Raw genomic sequence first — 17,418 nt, forward strand, 5'->3', positions numbered from 1 at the left:
AACATTTTCTTTTACAGTACAGCTACTGTATGTATTTCAGCGTAAGCCACTTGTCCTTGCAGACAAATAAAAGAAATGCATCTTTCATTACTTTATTCAGACCTTTACTTTATATGTCATACATAAAGAGGTCTTTAATATTGTTGGTCAAGGAAGATAGGGAGAGGCAACTTTATTTTATTAAAGTTTTTCTTTGGTAAGTTGTTCTTGTTCTCCAGTTTTACAAATGTATTGATATGGTGGTTTTTAGAAATAGTTTTCTCCATCTTGCCATCAAAGACATTCTCCTGGATTGCTCTCCCACAGCATCAACAACATATTCTGACCTATAGCTCAGAAGAGCATTTAATTGTAGATAATTTTGAAATCACAAAGAAAATGGACACCCAATCAAAAAGTACATTATACTGTAAATATAGACAAAGACAAGGTATACAGCATACAATGGAAGGTCTAGGAAGGGAAGACATGGGCAGTATAAGGGTTTTCACGGTAGGCGCGAAGCTGAAGTTGTGATTGATAGTCTTCACCAAATGTGTAAGGGTGCTGGAGAATAGGGGCTTGTTTGTTGGGAATGTTGGATAGAAATAATAAAAAAAATCCTTCTTTAGGTCATTTCAATGAAATGCTATTTTTATGGAATTCATTTGCAGTTCATCTATAAGAGAGGAGAGACATGAAGATATTAGTCCTTTACACAGTGTAATAATAACTTTAGTGATTTGAGAAAGCCTAAACAAGCTGATGCAGTGGTAAAGTTGAATGGTACTGCAAGGCAGCTGATTAATAGGATGCTGTGGAATTGTGAGCCAAAGAATCTTGTCTGTAATTGAATAGTTTGGTGTCACAGCAGCAGATCTGAAGATCCATGGTAAAAGAATTTCAAGAAGAAGATTTGGCAGCAAAAGGAGATTAGAAACAATGATTGTAAGAACAGTGGTTAGTGCATACAGTACTTCACACATAAGAAAAATGAGCAAGAGCAAGGAGAGGGACTAAGTGTGATTTCTTCTAACAGGAAGTGATCTTTTGAAGGATTACAAGTTACAGCAGCAGAGGTGAAGGGAAACTTACTGTCATTATTCCTGAAGTTTCATTTAAGACTAGCAAAAATTAGTTAAAATCACCCATGCCTTATCAGAAAACTGTTTATTCCTTGTGCAGTAAGTGTTGCAACTTTGCATCCTGGAGCTTGTCTTGGAATGATACTGTAGAAACTATAACGTGTATGGGACAATAGTGTATTGGAGGCCACATACAGTACACGGGGTTAATTTAGAGACAAATTAATCTCGCCAGAATATTTTTGGAAGGTGGTAGGAAATTGGAGTGAAACGCCACACAGACTTGGTAAGAACATGTAAACACAGTCTGGAACGAAACCCAGAATCCAAGTATTGTGAATCAGTAGCGTGAATCACCATGCCACTGCCTAGGTTCTGTAATTAATCGGTCCATGAAAAATCTCAAGAAAGTTTAAAGTGCTTGGCAGTGTCCATAGCAAAACTGAAAGGTACATCTGATGCAGGGATCTCTTACTCTGATCCTGAATAACCCCAGTCCAACAGGTCTTGCAGTCTTTACATTTTTGTCTTTACAGTTTCTAAAGGCCTGGAACAATTTAACTTTAATAAGTTAAAGAGAAGGTGTGTTCAATTAAATAATTTAGAAATAATTTGTAACAAAAATAAGAATATCCTTCAGCCCTCAAGAACCAGCAATTATTTAAATATTTCTTGATTTATTGATCAATTACTTAAACTAGTGGAATTAATCTTTAAATAAGAGGTGATTTACAATAGAGTGATAATTTGGATTAGGATTGTCCAGGACAGGTAAATCCTTGATTCAATCAGATGCAGTTTTGTAAAGTTGAAAAAAAAAGAAAAACTTTAATATTACAATATTCAATCTGTTTGCTCCTTTGGGATTTTAACATTCTTTAACTGTGCAGCACATTTGACATTATGTCTCTGATTTTAATCTCTGGATACAACTTGAAGAAGTGATTACATGCCAAATGCAAATCCCCTCCAGGAAACTAAAGACAGATAGCTGATAAATCAGTGAACACTAGCTAAAGTTTCTTAGAGATGTGACGGTAAATATGGTTTATACAGTATGCCGTAGGAAAAACAAAATAACTTAAACTGGAAAGCTGTGGAATAAAATACCTTCTGCAGATTCACAAGCAGGCTAAGTTAAAATTAATGAGTATTCTTTAGCCCAGTTTCTGTTGATATATTAATTAAATCTTGATTATTTATGAAATTGAAAAAGCAACATTTCTGTTGATCAATGAGTTTGCGTTCCACTACTGACCACTACTGTCCGTGCAAAAAGATATTGCTCACTTCCCATAGGCATGCAGGTACTTTATTGACTCAGCCAGGTTATCATTCCTCATTTATTCCTCCAACACCCTTTTATTAATGCACAAACACTTCTGTAGGCTGCTGTCTTGTTCTAAAAGACAGATATGTAGTATACTAAACGAAGATATGGATTAGATTAAGAGATACAAAATTATTTAATAAATTTGTCATCTGTGATTTAAAAACAATGATACAGAAGTCTGTATCAATAATATTATAGTAACAACAACTAATTATTAAATTAATTATTAGATTCTCATATGTACTGTATACAGTATACGATTTATTTGTGCATATTTGGAAGTCAGAATGTTTGTTTTTTCATCAGTTTGGATTTAATGACTATGTCCTATTTTTCTTTAAACATGCGCATACTTTCTACAACTGAATGTAGCTCTAAAAACAACAAGGCATTTATTACAGTTCATGCTCTGTCCTTGATTAAGCTCTATAGTGGAAAACAAATGTACATTAATTAAATCCTGGTTTAATCATATTATACAGTATCTCTCACCAGGAAGACTTTGGTGTGACATTCAAGGCTCTTCAATGTCATTAATTTTTTTTTCTCCTCCATTTTGGATAACAACCACAATCTTGAAACAATGTAAGAAAAGGTTATTATCCAATGATACCAATGATCCCATTAATTCCTTCACCTTAGAAAGCCTTTTTGGATGAGTTTATCAGTTACAATTTTCAAAATACATTAAGCAGTACAATCTAAATGTTAAAAATTGATTTTCCTAACGTGGACTCTGCCACTTCCACTCCTTTTAAAGTACTTACTTCATCTCTTGCCTCCCTCTGTCTACATCTGTCCATGCTCAACTCAGCCAGAACAAACTGCTTTCACCTGAGAAACAAAATGGAGATCTAAACCTCCCTTTGTCATTGACTCTAATCCTCCCTTGTTCTTTTCTTCAGCTCCTGTCTCTGCCAAATATTCCTATTACGAATCAAACATTCAGTATTGTACTAACAATATGCAGACATTCTATCACACCCCGCACTCACCCTCGCAAACCCCATTAAAGTCCCAAACCCACCATTTCACACTCTCATTCCTAACTGAACCCATCACATTTTCACAGGCACCAGATTCCTCAGATTCTCACTCCTGAACCCATTATCCAACCATGTTCCTCTCCCTTCAGTATTTAAAGTTTCCTCACACACCAAACCCTGCTCACTATTGTAAAGCCTCTTAGAGTTTTCTAGTGCGCATTGTTTTCTTGTTAGCTTTCTCGGTTTTTGGTATTGACTTTTGCCTTTTGATCTCTTCTTTTGTGTTACAATTTTGGATTGTTTGCCTCTGCATTCCACAGAGCCCATGTCTACGCACAGGATCCTTGGAGAACTACCTGCCAGATCCCTGACACATTCTCCTTCATATCCCTTCTCCATTCCTCCCTTTCCCTTACTCTGTCTTGGTTGATGGCTTTGCTTTCTTCTTCAATGACATCACCTACATCCTTATCTCCCACACTCTACTCACTCCCCACATTTCCAGTCCTTCACTGAATCCTCCCTCTTTCTTCTTCTTCAGACTCCTCTCTGATCCTTTTACTACTGTACATATATCCTTCATTCTCTTTCAGGCTGTTTTCTGTTTTCTTTTAAACAAGACCCCATTACACATCTCTTCAGAAATATTGCTCTATTGCTCTTCTCCACTTTCACTTTAAAAACTTTGAACAAGCAGCACATTACCCACTCTATTAGATAACTGGTGATTTTCAGTTATTGAAGTGAACATCTTTTTAAACTCAACCGAAACTGAATTTCAGTTTTAGATTTCTCTAAATTGGTTTCCCTTTTTTCTTTTCCTCTTCTCCTTGTGTTGATCTCTCCACCCTCAGCCTTCATCTACCAGATTATTTTCCTCATCTTCTTTCCCCCACCTACTCTACTCTATCTCATCCCAGGCTTCACACTAGTAGAATGAATTACCTGTTGAAATCAGAACTGCTCAGTTGCTGACCACATTTCAACCTCTCCTCCAGACTCATCTGTTTTTACTGCAACTGTGATTTCTCTCATGCTGTCATGAACTTGTAACACCAACCAATACTGCACAGTGCTTAGCTGCAATCGTGCTTCACTGTAATCAATGATTTTTCATCTACATATCATTTACCACTTAATGGATTTTTTTTACTCTATGCAGCTTGAGAATTGCAATGTTTTTATCACTTTTGATTTTAACTTAGTATTTCTATTGTATTTGAATGATTTTGTTCTGTAATTACTGATTTTGTTCTGTAATTACTTGGATAAAGGCATCTGCTAAAAAATACAATTATAATATGAAAATGGGATAAATGTATTACATATCCATACAGTACAGCTGCTGTGTAAAGACTTTACTGAAGGCAGCAGATAATGAAACAAGAGAGTTGCATGTTTAACCTGGAATTTAAAAGAGGGCAATTAAAATTAATTGTGCAAGAGATAATACCCCACTTCGATAACCTTTTCACAGTCTCTTTTCACAGCATGAACCATAGAGATTTGATTGCAATTAAAATAAATAAGTAATGTTCTTTAATATTGTACTGAATTCTACTGGAACCAATGTATTGCAATTCAACAAAAAGCGAATCAACTGGTAACTGTATATGTTTTAGATTGTGCTACCTTAAGCATAGTTTTTCTTTTTCAGTTGGATCAATCATGAATCCTACTTAATTAATCTCTGGGCCATATCGTATATGAATGGTCAACAGGGTTTCACGAGGAATGACAACGCCCCAAAATCGAAGCGTAACGAACTATTGTGGAGTGACTATTTGGCTTAACCCACTTGGCTGAGGGCCGACCTCCTGGCCGTAGGACGAGGAGGCCAGGACCCCCCCGCAAGGTAACCAAGGGGTAGCTGCAGAGGTGGAGTTGGAGTGGAGGTACTGTAGAATGCAAAAAAGTCGCATGCGAGGGAGAGAGATATCGCATTTGGTATTTATAGTGTTCAGTGGAGGAAGGACGAAGTCTGGGAATGATTGAGCGTGGTTGTCGTCATCCCTCCTGAACTTTAGTTAAATAAACTCTATTAAATGTCATGGTAACAGTTAAAACATAAAAAAAAATTATGGCTGATTGATGACACTAAACCTATCCCGAATAAATGCACTAGTCAGGAAAAATGTCTAAGAAAGAAACAAATGTTTATTTAATTAACAAAGAAACAGATCATTTAATTATCACAGCAAGATTATTATGCACTTTTTGTGAGACAAAAATATAAATAAAACAAATAACTATGATGCATTGTCTGTATACCAGACCAAGTTTATCCGAAACAATTTTTAGCAAGGCCCTGTAGATCATGGCAAAGACACAAAAGTGCATAGTGTAGTTACTGTTTGTGCTGACCACTATCAAATGTGAAAGGGAAGTCCTGAAAGAGTAAAGTGGCAATTAGACAGCTGGCTCAATTTAGAAGCATACCAAGCTTCAAAATCAAAAGAGATTGATGGTGGTGGGGGAACTGTGGATCAGTGCTTAGGATTCTGGACTTTTTATATTTGTGAGCAGATACTGTATATCACTCAGAACTGGTAACAGTAGGTCCTAATTCCCAGATGTAGTAATGGAGACACTGTACTAGTATAAAAACAGGGAGCCATTCTTCAGATGAGGTGTAAAACTGAGGTTCCAACTCTCTGTGGTCATTAAAAATCCCAGGACATTTCTAAAAAAATGTAGTGGTTTTATCCCGGTGTCCTGGACACATTTTCTCCCTGGCCTTTACCACCTATCCTGACCTCTTAATAATTCCTGTCTATGAATTGATTTCATTACTCTTTCCCTTTCCCCTCCCCACTTACAGTGCCTTGCGAAAGTATTCGGCCCCCTTGAACTTTTCAACCTTTTGCCACATTTCAGGCTTCAAACATAAAGATATAAATTTTTTATTTTATGTGAAGAATCACCAACAAGTGGGACACAATTGTGAAGTGGAACGAAATCTATTGGATTTTTGAAACTTTTTTAACTAATAAAAAAATGAAAAGTGGGGCGTGCAAAATTATTCGGCCCCCTTGCGTTAATACTTTGTAGAGACACCTTTTGCTGCGATTACAGCTGCAAGTCGCTTGCACTGTCTCTATCAGTTTTGCACATCGAGAGACTGAAATTCTTGCCCATTCTTCCTTGCAAAACAGCTCGAGCTCCGTGAGGTTGGATGGAGAGCGTTTGTGAACAGCAGTTTTCAGCTCTTTCCACAGATTCTCGATTGGATTCAGGTCTGGACTTTGACTTGGCCATTCAAACACCTGGATACGTTTATTTGTGAACCATTCCTTTGTAGATTTTGCTGTATGTTTGGGATCATTGTCTTGTTGGAAGATAAATCTCCGTCCCAGTTTCAGGTCTTTTGCAGACTCCAACAGGTTTTCATCCAGAATGGTCCTGTATTTGGCTGCATCCATCTTCCCCTCAATTTTAACCATCTTCCCTGTCCCTGCTGAAGAAAAGCAGGCCCAAACCATGATGCTGCCACCACCATGTTTGACAGTGGGGATGGTGTGTTGAGGGTGATGAGCTGTGTTGCTTTTACGCCAAACATATCGTTTTGCATTGTGGCCAAAAAGTTCGATTTTGGTTTCATCTGACCAGAGCACCTTCTTCCACATGTTTGGGGTGTCTCCCAGGTGGCTTGTGGCAAACTTTAGACGAGACTTTTTATGGATATCTTTGAGAAATGGCTTTCTTCTTGCCACTCTTCCATAAAGGCCAGATTTGTGCAGTGTAAGACTGATTGTTGTCCTATGGACAGACTCTCCCACCTCAGCTGTAGTTCTCTGCAGTTCATCCAGAGTGATCATGGGCCTCTTGGCTGCATCTCTGATCAGTCTTCTCCTTGTCTGAGCTGAAAGTTTAGAGGGACGGCCAGGTCTTGGTAGATTTGCAGTGGTCTGATACTCCTTCCATTTCAAGATGATCGCTTGCACAGTGCTCCTTGGGATGTTTGAAGCTTGGGAAATCTTTTTGTATCCAAATCCGGCTTTAAACTTCTCCACAACAGTATTACGGACCTGCCTGGTGTGTTCCTTGGTCTTCATGATGCTCTCTGCGCTTTCAACAGAACCTTGAGACTATCACAGAGCAGGTGCATTTATACAGAGACTTGATTACACACAGGTGGATTCTATTTATCACCATCAGTCATTTAGGACAACATTGGATCATTCAGAGATCCTCGCTGAACTTCTGGAGTGAGTTTGCTGCACTGAAAGTAAAGGGGCCGAATAATTTTGCACGCCCCACTTTTCATTTTTTTATTAGTTAAAAAAGTTTCAAAAATCCAATAGATTTCGTTCCACTTCACAATTGTGTCCCACTTGTTGGTGATTCTTCACATAAAATAAAAAATTTATATCTTTATGTTTGAAGCCTGAAATGTGGCAAAAGGTTGAAAAGTTCAAGGGGGCCGAATACTTTCGCAAGGCACTGTACAGATGTGTTATGAGCATACTGGCATACTTTGGCTGCTGTCACATCATCCAGGTGGATGCTGCACATTGGTGGTGGTGGATGGGAGTCCCTATTACCTATAAAGCGCTTTGAGTGGAGTGTGCAGAAAAGAAAGCACTATATAAGTGTAAGAAATTAATGAATAATGAAAGATGAAAGATTAACTGGAAGGTTGTGGGTACACCAAGTGAGACACTACCGTTGTACCCTTAAGCAAGGTACTTAGATTGTTAAAATGAAATATCCAACTGTATAAATGGGTGTAGATGTAAGTATAAAATGCATTAGCCAAATAAATTAGTAGTAATAGATGGAGGTGGCTGGGTACATCGGCTGTCAAGTAAGTTTTGTATTTTATCTTCTGCCATTTCCTAAAGATGATCTCCTAAACATGGTTCGGTTCTCCTACATGCTGACCTGGCGATATTCCTTTTATGATAGCTACATTACAAAAGTAAAGATAATTTATTTGAAAGTGACAAAAGCACCTAGCAGTCATTTGCATTGGCTAAGTAATTATCAGCTGAGTTTGTTTGCCCGCATTGTAAGAAATTTAAAGTTTCAATGCTACATGGGTAAGGGTACCTGACAAAAAGAAAAAATGAAACAGTATACTGTGTAAAAAAATTATAATGTTGTAAATTCAGTGGACTTTTTCCAGAGTTGTCTGCTTAATTTCAGAGGTAACACTATACTGCTGAGTTGCCTCACTCTCGCTGCAAACTAAAGCCCCTATGTCCCACAGGAGATTCACAGCTTTTACAGTAAATTTAAAAGAAATGAGTAATCTGAACTTTGAGCACTTATTATTATAAAATAATTATTAACTATTTTATAAAGTGCCTTTAAAAGTAGCTTCTCAAACAGCTTTATAGTAACAAAAAAGGAGAGGAGCTAACAGAATTAGAAAAAATAAAACAAGGGTTTAGAATGCAGTTGAAGATGCAAAGAGTTAGACACAGACACCAATTAAATAAAGGCCTTCCTGAAAAAGGTAACTCTCTGATATCCCTGGGGATATAATTCTTTGGGTTGTAACAGCAGAAGGCCCTGTACCGTACTGTAGATATGTGGGGGATAAACAGGAGACCAGTCAGATAAACAAAGGTAGCCAGGTGGGAAGCAGGAAAATAACAAGTCAGACTGGTATGGAGGTGCCAAGCCATGTAGAACTAGGCATGCAGGGAGTAAGTGTGGTAGTAACATGCGTTGTGGAGAGCTGCCAGATATTGTCAATCTGCAACTGTCAATTGTCAGTCCTGCTGGGATTTGGAACTTCTCAGCCCTCAGAGCAACACCAAATCCAATGCCAATATACTACTGTAATTCCACAATGCCAAAACACTGGTCCTCTGGCCAATGGAGACTTCAATAGCTTTCTTAGTAGTGTAGTAGGCCTGTAGATGGAACTCTTCCTTCTCCACTACAATTTCTAAACCACAGCCCCAGTATGGTGAGTGGGGATACTGTGCTGTATCTGGTGCTATTGTTCAGATGTGACATTTAAACGAAGTGCTGACTGCTTGGCCATTAGAGATCCATTGTCATTGTTTCCAGTCTGGAATTTGTACAATCTGGCATCCCTAAGTTCCCATATATTCATTAGGTGAAGCAATTTCTCTCTCATTTATCCGTTGTGCTTTATGGCCAGACATCACCCAGGTGGGTTCTGCAGTTGAATGGGTTCTGCAGCCAATGTGTGGATGAAGTGTGTCCCTTCTCATATAGAAAAGTGCTTTGAAAACCTTTAAGACGAAAGTGGTATAAACAGTAAATACCAAAAATGATACCTGATAATCAGACTGACTTCTTTTCACAACCTTTTCTAGGCAAAGACATGTTCAAGCAGCTACTGGAGAGTGACAATTAATTTGTAATGAGGCATGAATGAAATTACTTCTAAATGTCTGAGGTGTGGTAACTTTACAATAATAGAATTTACTGTTGAGAATAAATTTGTCCTAATACATTATTTTCATAGTTATTTTTTAACATTAATACAATGCAGAACCGACTGTAATAAAACTGAATCTTTGTTAAGTTTTCTGTACTGTATATTGCTTATTTTGGTGAATAATTCCCTTAATGAATACAGTCTGAATAACCTTCCAACTCTGACCATTTGAACATGTATCCCACAAGTATTGAAATTCTTATAAAATTGTTTTTTTAAGGGATTGTCTTTTTCAGTTTTAAAATTTGAATTGCTGGGCAAGACTTGAAAAATACCAAGTTGTTCTTTTTTGACATTTGTAAATATACTGTTCAGTATGTGATACATAACTTGACAGCTTTCAAAAGGCAGGGTCATGCTATTACACTACTGGCAGGTAGTTTTGTCTGGATTATGTAGGCACATAGTAACACATAGGGGCCTGATGTGTGGTTTGGAATCTTTTACAGACAGATTCAACACAAAAAAACAAAAATAAAAGAGTGGGAAAAACTGAAAACCTACAGTGCTATTAGACTGCAAAACTGAAAACTATCAAAAATAAATACGGCTCAATCTTTAGAGCCCAAAATATTATAATATACTGTAAATAATATAATTAGTGTTCTGTCTATAGTTGAGCAGCTGAGCTGCTTACCAACACAAACTCTCTTTGTTAAGGTTGAATGCAAAAGGTTTACGCCAAGTTCATGTTCCTCAACCATTCCAAAGTCGATGACTATTCTTGTTTTTCCTGCAAAGATCTAGATGTTGCCATATCAATACTTTTGCTTATTTTCAATTGGGAGCAAAATGTTTTCTTACCACAATAGGTTAGAAAACAACTTCCTTGTTTCTCTCCACTAGGTATTGAAAAGACAAACAAAAGCCAGGTCTTCTTCTATTTATACCTGCCTCAGGCATCTCTTCTAGGTGTGCCTGGTTTACCTTAAAAGAATTACCTACTTTAGTCTTACAACCATAATTAAAACCATTATTTATGGTAGAAGCTTCATAAAACCAAAGTAAGCTACTGTATTAATCTTCTGTGAAATGTTTAAAAAACAATAATGAAAGTGTAAAATTAACAGGCCACCACAAACTTTCATAAAAGGTATAAATGACTACTAAGAATTAATTATATATTTTGGCTTCCTAATTATTTTTATGACCATTTTTTTTTGCTTACAAGTAAATCCATGTACTGCCAATACAATTACTTCCTACTTATTGGTATCTTTTAAATGTGACCATGTCCCTGTTTTTTTCACTTTACTGTAGCCACATTCTCTCAAAATAGTATATAAAAATAAATTTTATTTTCTCAAAATGATCCCCCTTTTAATAATGTGCAAACAAAAGTATTTACTGTATGTCTGTGAATTTAATAAGATAAGAAATATTACTCTTGAGAGCAGGAAATCTAACTTAGCTTGCTTATTTGGTTTACTAGTATACATGTATTATTGATTCAAGGATTACATTCTCCTGTTTCATTTAGAATGCCTGGCAATCAGCTTCCACAGAATGGCTGGGCAGTTTGTTCCAGACCTCCACAATACTTTGTGTACAGAAGTGCCTTCTGATGGCAGTCCTAATAATTCCAGTCAACACAACCATAATTGATTATAGTTTTGAAGCATTCTTCTTTTCTTCAATATTGGATGCCTTTTGTGAATTGTTATCTACTTCCCATTCCTTTGTATTTAATCACAGCCTGAGATTATGAAATGGTGAAAAAAATAATATAGTGGAAATGTGAGATACAGATCATACCTGAGAAAACACACCAGTGTGACCTCTACAAATAGGTATTTGCTGAAAAACAATTGTTCTTCCATCTTTATTTGACATTGCTATCTATTGTTCATCATGTACTGAAAGTATTTCATATGCACAGTTTAAACTGTACACAGAGTATCTTCATCATTCTCCAACTGTGCCTTACAACAACTCTTGAGAATTAACTAGGTTTATTATGCACTATTTCAGGCCTCGGGGCACACATATTTACTTTTGTGCAAATCCTTTATCTTTCATGTGCTTTCATGTATGCTCAATGTGCACAACCAAATTAAGGATTTATAAACAATTAAACATAAACATAATAATGATGTAATAAATAATAACAGTAGACTTTTAGAGCTTTTATTGAGACTTTTCTAAAATTTGCAAAATATCATTAATTATACTCCTTATTAGTTTTAAAATGCCACTTTGGAGAATTTATTTTCAGTTACCATTTTATCTTTGGAGGGTCACAGGTGACCCAGAGCCTGACCTGAAATGACTCAAAGCAGGACAAAACTCTGGATGTGATACCAGTCCATTGCAGAATCCATGCATTTGTCTCACAAACAGGGAACAATTTAGATTTGTAGATTTCTCTGGACAGTATGTCTTTAGACTTCTGAAGCTAGACCACCCAGGGAAAACCTATGAGGACAGGGGGAGCTCATGCAGATTCCATATAGAAGACACTCTGAAATTAAGCCCAGAACCCAAGAACTGTGAGGCTACAGTACTAACCACCATGCAACCATGCTGCCTACAGTTTTTTCAATTACTTAAAGATATGCAAATGTGTCCATCTGCAGAGCCATGGATTAATGATGTTATAGCAGCAAGGCATAATATAACACTGAATTATTTTTTGTTATTAAATATTTCTAATAATCTTTCTGTTGGGTTGACAAAACAATAACCCCAGTAGCTTAGGGCTCTGCATATTGTATAGCATTCGGAACGCAGGTGATAGCAACCTCTCCGATAAGCATCATACCCTGAGGCTCTAACACAAACCAGAACGTCATAAAACATGCTCTCATCCATGTCCATGCTGTTACTTTTAATGATAAATGCTCAGCTGAGATGTGAAGCTTCTCTGTCACTGCACGTCTTGATAATGTTTCTAGCTGCAGGTCATGGTCAATCATCCAAGTAACCAACCAATGTGAATCCTGCTGAGTTGAGAAGGACATTACCACTGATGATGTCACAACCAATCAACAGAGATGATTATCATACTTTAAAAGGTATTGTAAGACCATACACCATACACTTTGCTCACTTTCTCTGACATTAATTGTTTTCTTTGCGATCCCTAAGTGAATCAACAGCCATTTATATAAAGGCATTGTTGGTTTACTGTTTTGTTCATGTTTTGTGGTTGTATTAATTATTGAATAATGTAAATTTTGAATCTGTGAAAAGGTACTGACTTAAAACACTCTTACATTTTACTGTTACACTGTTTTATTGTACAAGTAAATTCATTCATCACATCAGTACGAGGTTTACATACAGTACAGTAGGTAACTACAGTTTGTCTTGATATAGCTCTGGTGGAATTACTGGCATTTCCCCACAACCAAAAAGAGATGTCACAGTGGTGATAAACATACAGGCTTCTGCCATACTTAACATTTTTGCAAAGAGTAGTCATACTGATTGATTCTGCTCAAATGCGGAAGTTAATTAGAAAAGCTGTTCAGGCAGGTTCTCCCCATTTCTCCTCTGACAGACATTCTCAAACTTCCTTAACACAATAGCTCTCCTTGTAGATGTGGTTGGCTGCTTCCTGTAGTTTTACAGCTGTGAAAGCAGCTGGACCTTTCTTATTCTACAAGGCTGAAGTCCAGTGACAAATCCTTTCTATGTACTGTAAGTGTGGGAAACAAAAGTGTCTAAGTGAAACAATGCCAATTTGGATTTGTCCTGGACAAAAACTAAACTGGGTCTTTGTACTAAGTGTAAGCATTTGTTAATGCTTACACTTAGTCTGCCTTTTTTTCTGTAAATGAAACTCTTTAATAAACATTTCTCTAATCTTTTAGGAAGACCAACATTTAAGCAAACACATCATAAAAACAATAATAGGAAAAATGTGGGGGAATGATATCCCCCCCCAAAAAAAAAGTAGTGATATTTTTATCCAATTCAATTTAACATTTTATAGAAATGGAAAAGAAATGGAAACATTGAAAGATTTGCCTGAATTCAGAAGTCTGTATTGATTTTGTGATGTTAGCAAAGGAGGCAAAGGTATATTTGAAAAATGTGCTGGCCTGCAATTGTAAGACATTAGTTTTTACCAAGTCTGGGCTGAAACATTTATTAGATAGTGATGAATGCAATGGATTGTTTTCAGAGCTGATGTGGGCTAACCTGCCTCTGGTGCACCTCAACAGAGTCACTAGAATCAGTAATGTGACTACTGTAAGCTGCTTGTGTCTGACAGAGAACTGTGGATGCTCTTTAATTATCTTGTACGTACTGTAATACTCTAAGGGGACAGCGAAGAATAATTGGTTTCTCAATGTCTTGTTCAACATTTGTAGAGACTATTTTGAGATGTTAGCAAGCCGTCTTCATCTCTTCATTGCTACTGTATTGTCACACTTTTATCCACTGACTGGGAAAAAAGTTTTGTGCACATGCATTATCTGTTTTAGTTTTCTCATGTTTTCCATATATTTTAATGTTAAATTTTGATTGGCCTTATTCCTACAGTGATATGAAAACGAAAGTACACCACTTACGATTCTATGGTTTTACATACGGTATTAAGACATATCTGACCTTCATCTAGTCCTCATCAAGTCCTAACAGTAGATAAATCTAATCTTATGTGACAGAGAACACAAACACATTTCACTTTGTCACTTTGTCATTTTTAATTTAGTTAAAATTTTAAAGGATAGCAGCTTATACAGAACAGTATGTCTAGCAACTGTACTGAGGCATTGGTTTGGATATTGAGTTCCAGAAGGAAGAGTGTCACCTACTGGTACACCAGCACCACTTGCAGTAGCAATATAGGTTTCCTTGGAGGTCCCCGATCCCAATACTGACTAGGCCCAGCCTTGTCTGGCTTCTAAGAGCCAAAAAGATCAGGCTAGAAGGTGGTAAAGATGCTGTAGTTGCCATATTAAGCTCTAAACTACAGAACTTAAACCCAACCTTATCTCCTTGCCCAATAGGAAGGAAACTTTGTAATTGTGAAAGCATGATAATGTTTACTTGCAACATCTTCACTTAATGAAAGCGTCTCCCTAAAATATATTTTACACATGGTCATAGCAATGGGAAAGACCTGATTACTGTTTGATTATACCATCCAAATCAAGGAGACTGATGTATAAAACCTGTGATGAGGCCATACATATTTTTCTATGAAGAAAAGCATGTCGATCTAAGCAGTAAAATGAGTGAAAATCAATGGTCCTTGAAGTACATATATCACCACTTGATGAATCACTTATATGAGAATTTAAAAAGAAGTACTGTACCATGGTTTTTAAGGTGTTTCTTAAATTAAATGGTCAGTTCAGAAAGAGAAATCTCAATCTGAGTCAAGAGATTAATATGACTTTTTAACTAAAGATGGACCTAAGAGCAGTCAGAAGAATGCAAAGTGTGCCAATGCTAGGTTCATAAGTATTTGGAATTGTGTCCTTGTCTGTGGTGGGTTTGATTTTTTTGATTGCACAACTAGTCCTCTCTGTCAGCTATAAGATCTTCTATTATGGGTGACCAAATCTCATCTCCATAGGATGCACAAGTATTATAATTATCATTAGGCCTAGGCCCAATAAAATTATTAACTTTTAAGTTGTTCTTACCACATATAATCTGCTTTTTAACATACAGAAACTTAAGACACACACAACAGACAACATAGTTTAGTTTTTCAGCTCTTATAATATCCAATATTATGAAGAATATTGGGAAAATTGACTTTATTACTGTATCTTTAATATCTTTAAGTATTTCAGAAAGCCAAAGGGTTTTATTTTTTCAAATAATTCGTTTTTATGATACTTAATACACAAAATCTGCTGAATGCTTTCTTAGTGGCTGTCTATAATATTTTCTCTTACCTTATGAAAAGCCATAAACACTTTCGGACTTTTTACATAAATAGTTCAGTGAGTACATGCAGAACAAAATGTTTACATTTTAAATAGTGTGCAGATGGGTTTGTTAATTGTTTTGAGTACAATTGTTCCTTGGTATACTAAAATAATAAGCTTAAGTCACCTTTCAGAATAATGCCAGGTGACTGTTAATCATTTCAGTTTACTAAAAATTACCAAAATTAATTCATTAGGAATCTGTACAAACTGCCATTCAAATATATATTATTTTAACTAAAACAATGAATCTGTGTGGGATAAGCCAAAGCTTGGAAGGTAGATGTTCACCATTTTCAGACTGCAGTTGCTACAGCATGAGAAATGCCAGGAAGAAATAACTGGCATGGTGGTGAAAGCATGCTGATGTGGGGACTCTTTTCCTTTTAAACAATAAAACCTTATAGTGTGAAATAACAATGTGGATGGTTGAGTAAGATTCTATATGTTACTATATCGGATATTGTGATGCTTCGTGCGTGGTCATAATTTAAGGATGTAATCCAGGCGGGTCCGTGTTGACAGACATGTCCATTACAGTCTGTTAGGGAACGTTTGCTACTGTTACAAATAGGGGGTTATGAAAATAAAGAATATAGACTAAGCAGGTTAGTCAATAATTAAATTAAATAACCATAACCATCAAATGGTTAGATTTTAACTAGATACTTGAGTGATTGAGTATAATGCCTACGAATGCTAAAACCAACAGACATCTGTAAACCCAGATGCTACAAAGTGAATGTGAAACCTATCTTCTTGTTCTAAAAAATGCACACTAACCAGGAGAGGACATTTTAACCAGGGAATTCTTCATAACGAAAATCAGTTTCCTAAAAAGAACCAAATGGCATGGTCTCCTCACAAGATTCAAATGCTTGACTCAAACGTGGTGTTTATGAATGACCTGGACAAGGACCTCTCACCTTCTGTCCTACTGGTTCTTCTTGTGTCCTCCCCTCCTGTATCTGGCTGTTTTATACTGTGTTTCTGGACTATTGATTGACCCTTAATCAGTTAAGAAGTTCGAGTAGGTTGCTGCTTCAGAGTGTTTATATTTTTATATTTCAGTGCAGGCTGCAAAGGAACAAGTTAAGGTTTATTCCATGATGAAAGGAATGGAAAAGAGACACAAAATTTCACCCATGGAGCCTTCTTCAAGCATACACCATTAGGAATAAACCTTTACCTGTTCCTTTACTTAATCGTTTACCCAGATCGTAATTAACCAAGGTAAACCAGATGAGTGATTTGATCAATGTTTCTCACACCCAAAACAACTAAGTAACCACCATAGTTCTCTCCATGCTTTGAAGCTCCAGGTGATAACCATTGTATCTAGATTGGTAAAGAACCTTCAATAGTCACTTACCATACTGTAGCTGTAACACTATGTTTATCCTCTTATACTTGCACTCTCTTCCAAAAGAAGCGCTCTTAATCTCCCCCCATAGGGGTATCTGGGATGAAGAGTGTCACCTCTGGGATGAAACATGTCACATCGATTTCTCACACTCACTCAATTTGAGCTTGATTACATATTAAGACCATGGAGCCCTCTGCTAGCAGTCCTGCATTCATCACATGCCTCAGTCCTGTCCATGACCTCCACAAATCAAATCAAATCAAATCAAAGTTTATTTATCAAATGCACAACAATACAGCGTGCAGCAGTAGTTGCTGGCAATGAAATGTCTTTTCTGCGAGCTCACAAAAATCA

The 17,418-nt window shown here is 36.6% G+C and overlaps 1 protein-coding gene across 4 annotated transcripts in view; it reads left to right on the forward strand.

Moving 5' to 3' along the window:
• tmem121aa (transmembrane protein 121Aa) overlaps nucleotides 1-17,418 on the forward strand; it is a 170,249-nt gene that overhangs the window by 134,052 nt on the left and 18,779 nt on the right. For 2 of the 4 annotated variants that reach the window (XM_088648857.1, XM_088648859.1), the window contains exon 2: nucleotides 12,699-12,818. The exons of the other annotated variants lie outside the window; for them this stretch is intronic. The gene's annotated coding sequence lies outside the window, so the exon portion shown is untranslated. The remainder of the gene's footprint in view (nucleotides 1-12,698; nucleotides 12,819-17,418) is intronic. 4 annotated transcript variants of the gene reach the window in all.

Source organism: Lepisosteus platostomus, chromosome 10 (genome assembly GCF_059453375.1).
Source record: "Lepisosteus platostomus isolate fLepPlt1 chromosome 10, fLepPlt1.hap1, whole genome shotgun sequence".
NCBI classification, from domain to species: domain Eukaryota; kingdom Metazoa; phylum Chordata; class Actinopteri; order Semionotiformes; family Lepisosteidae; genus Lepisosteus; species Lepisosteus platostomus.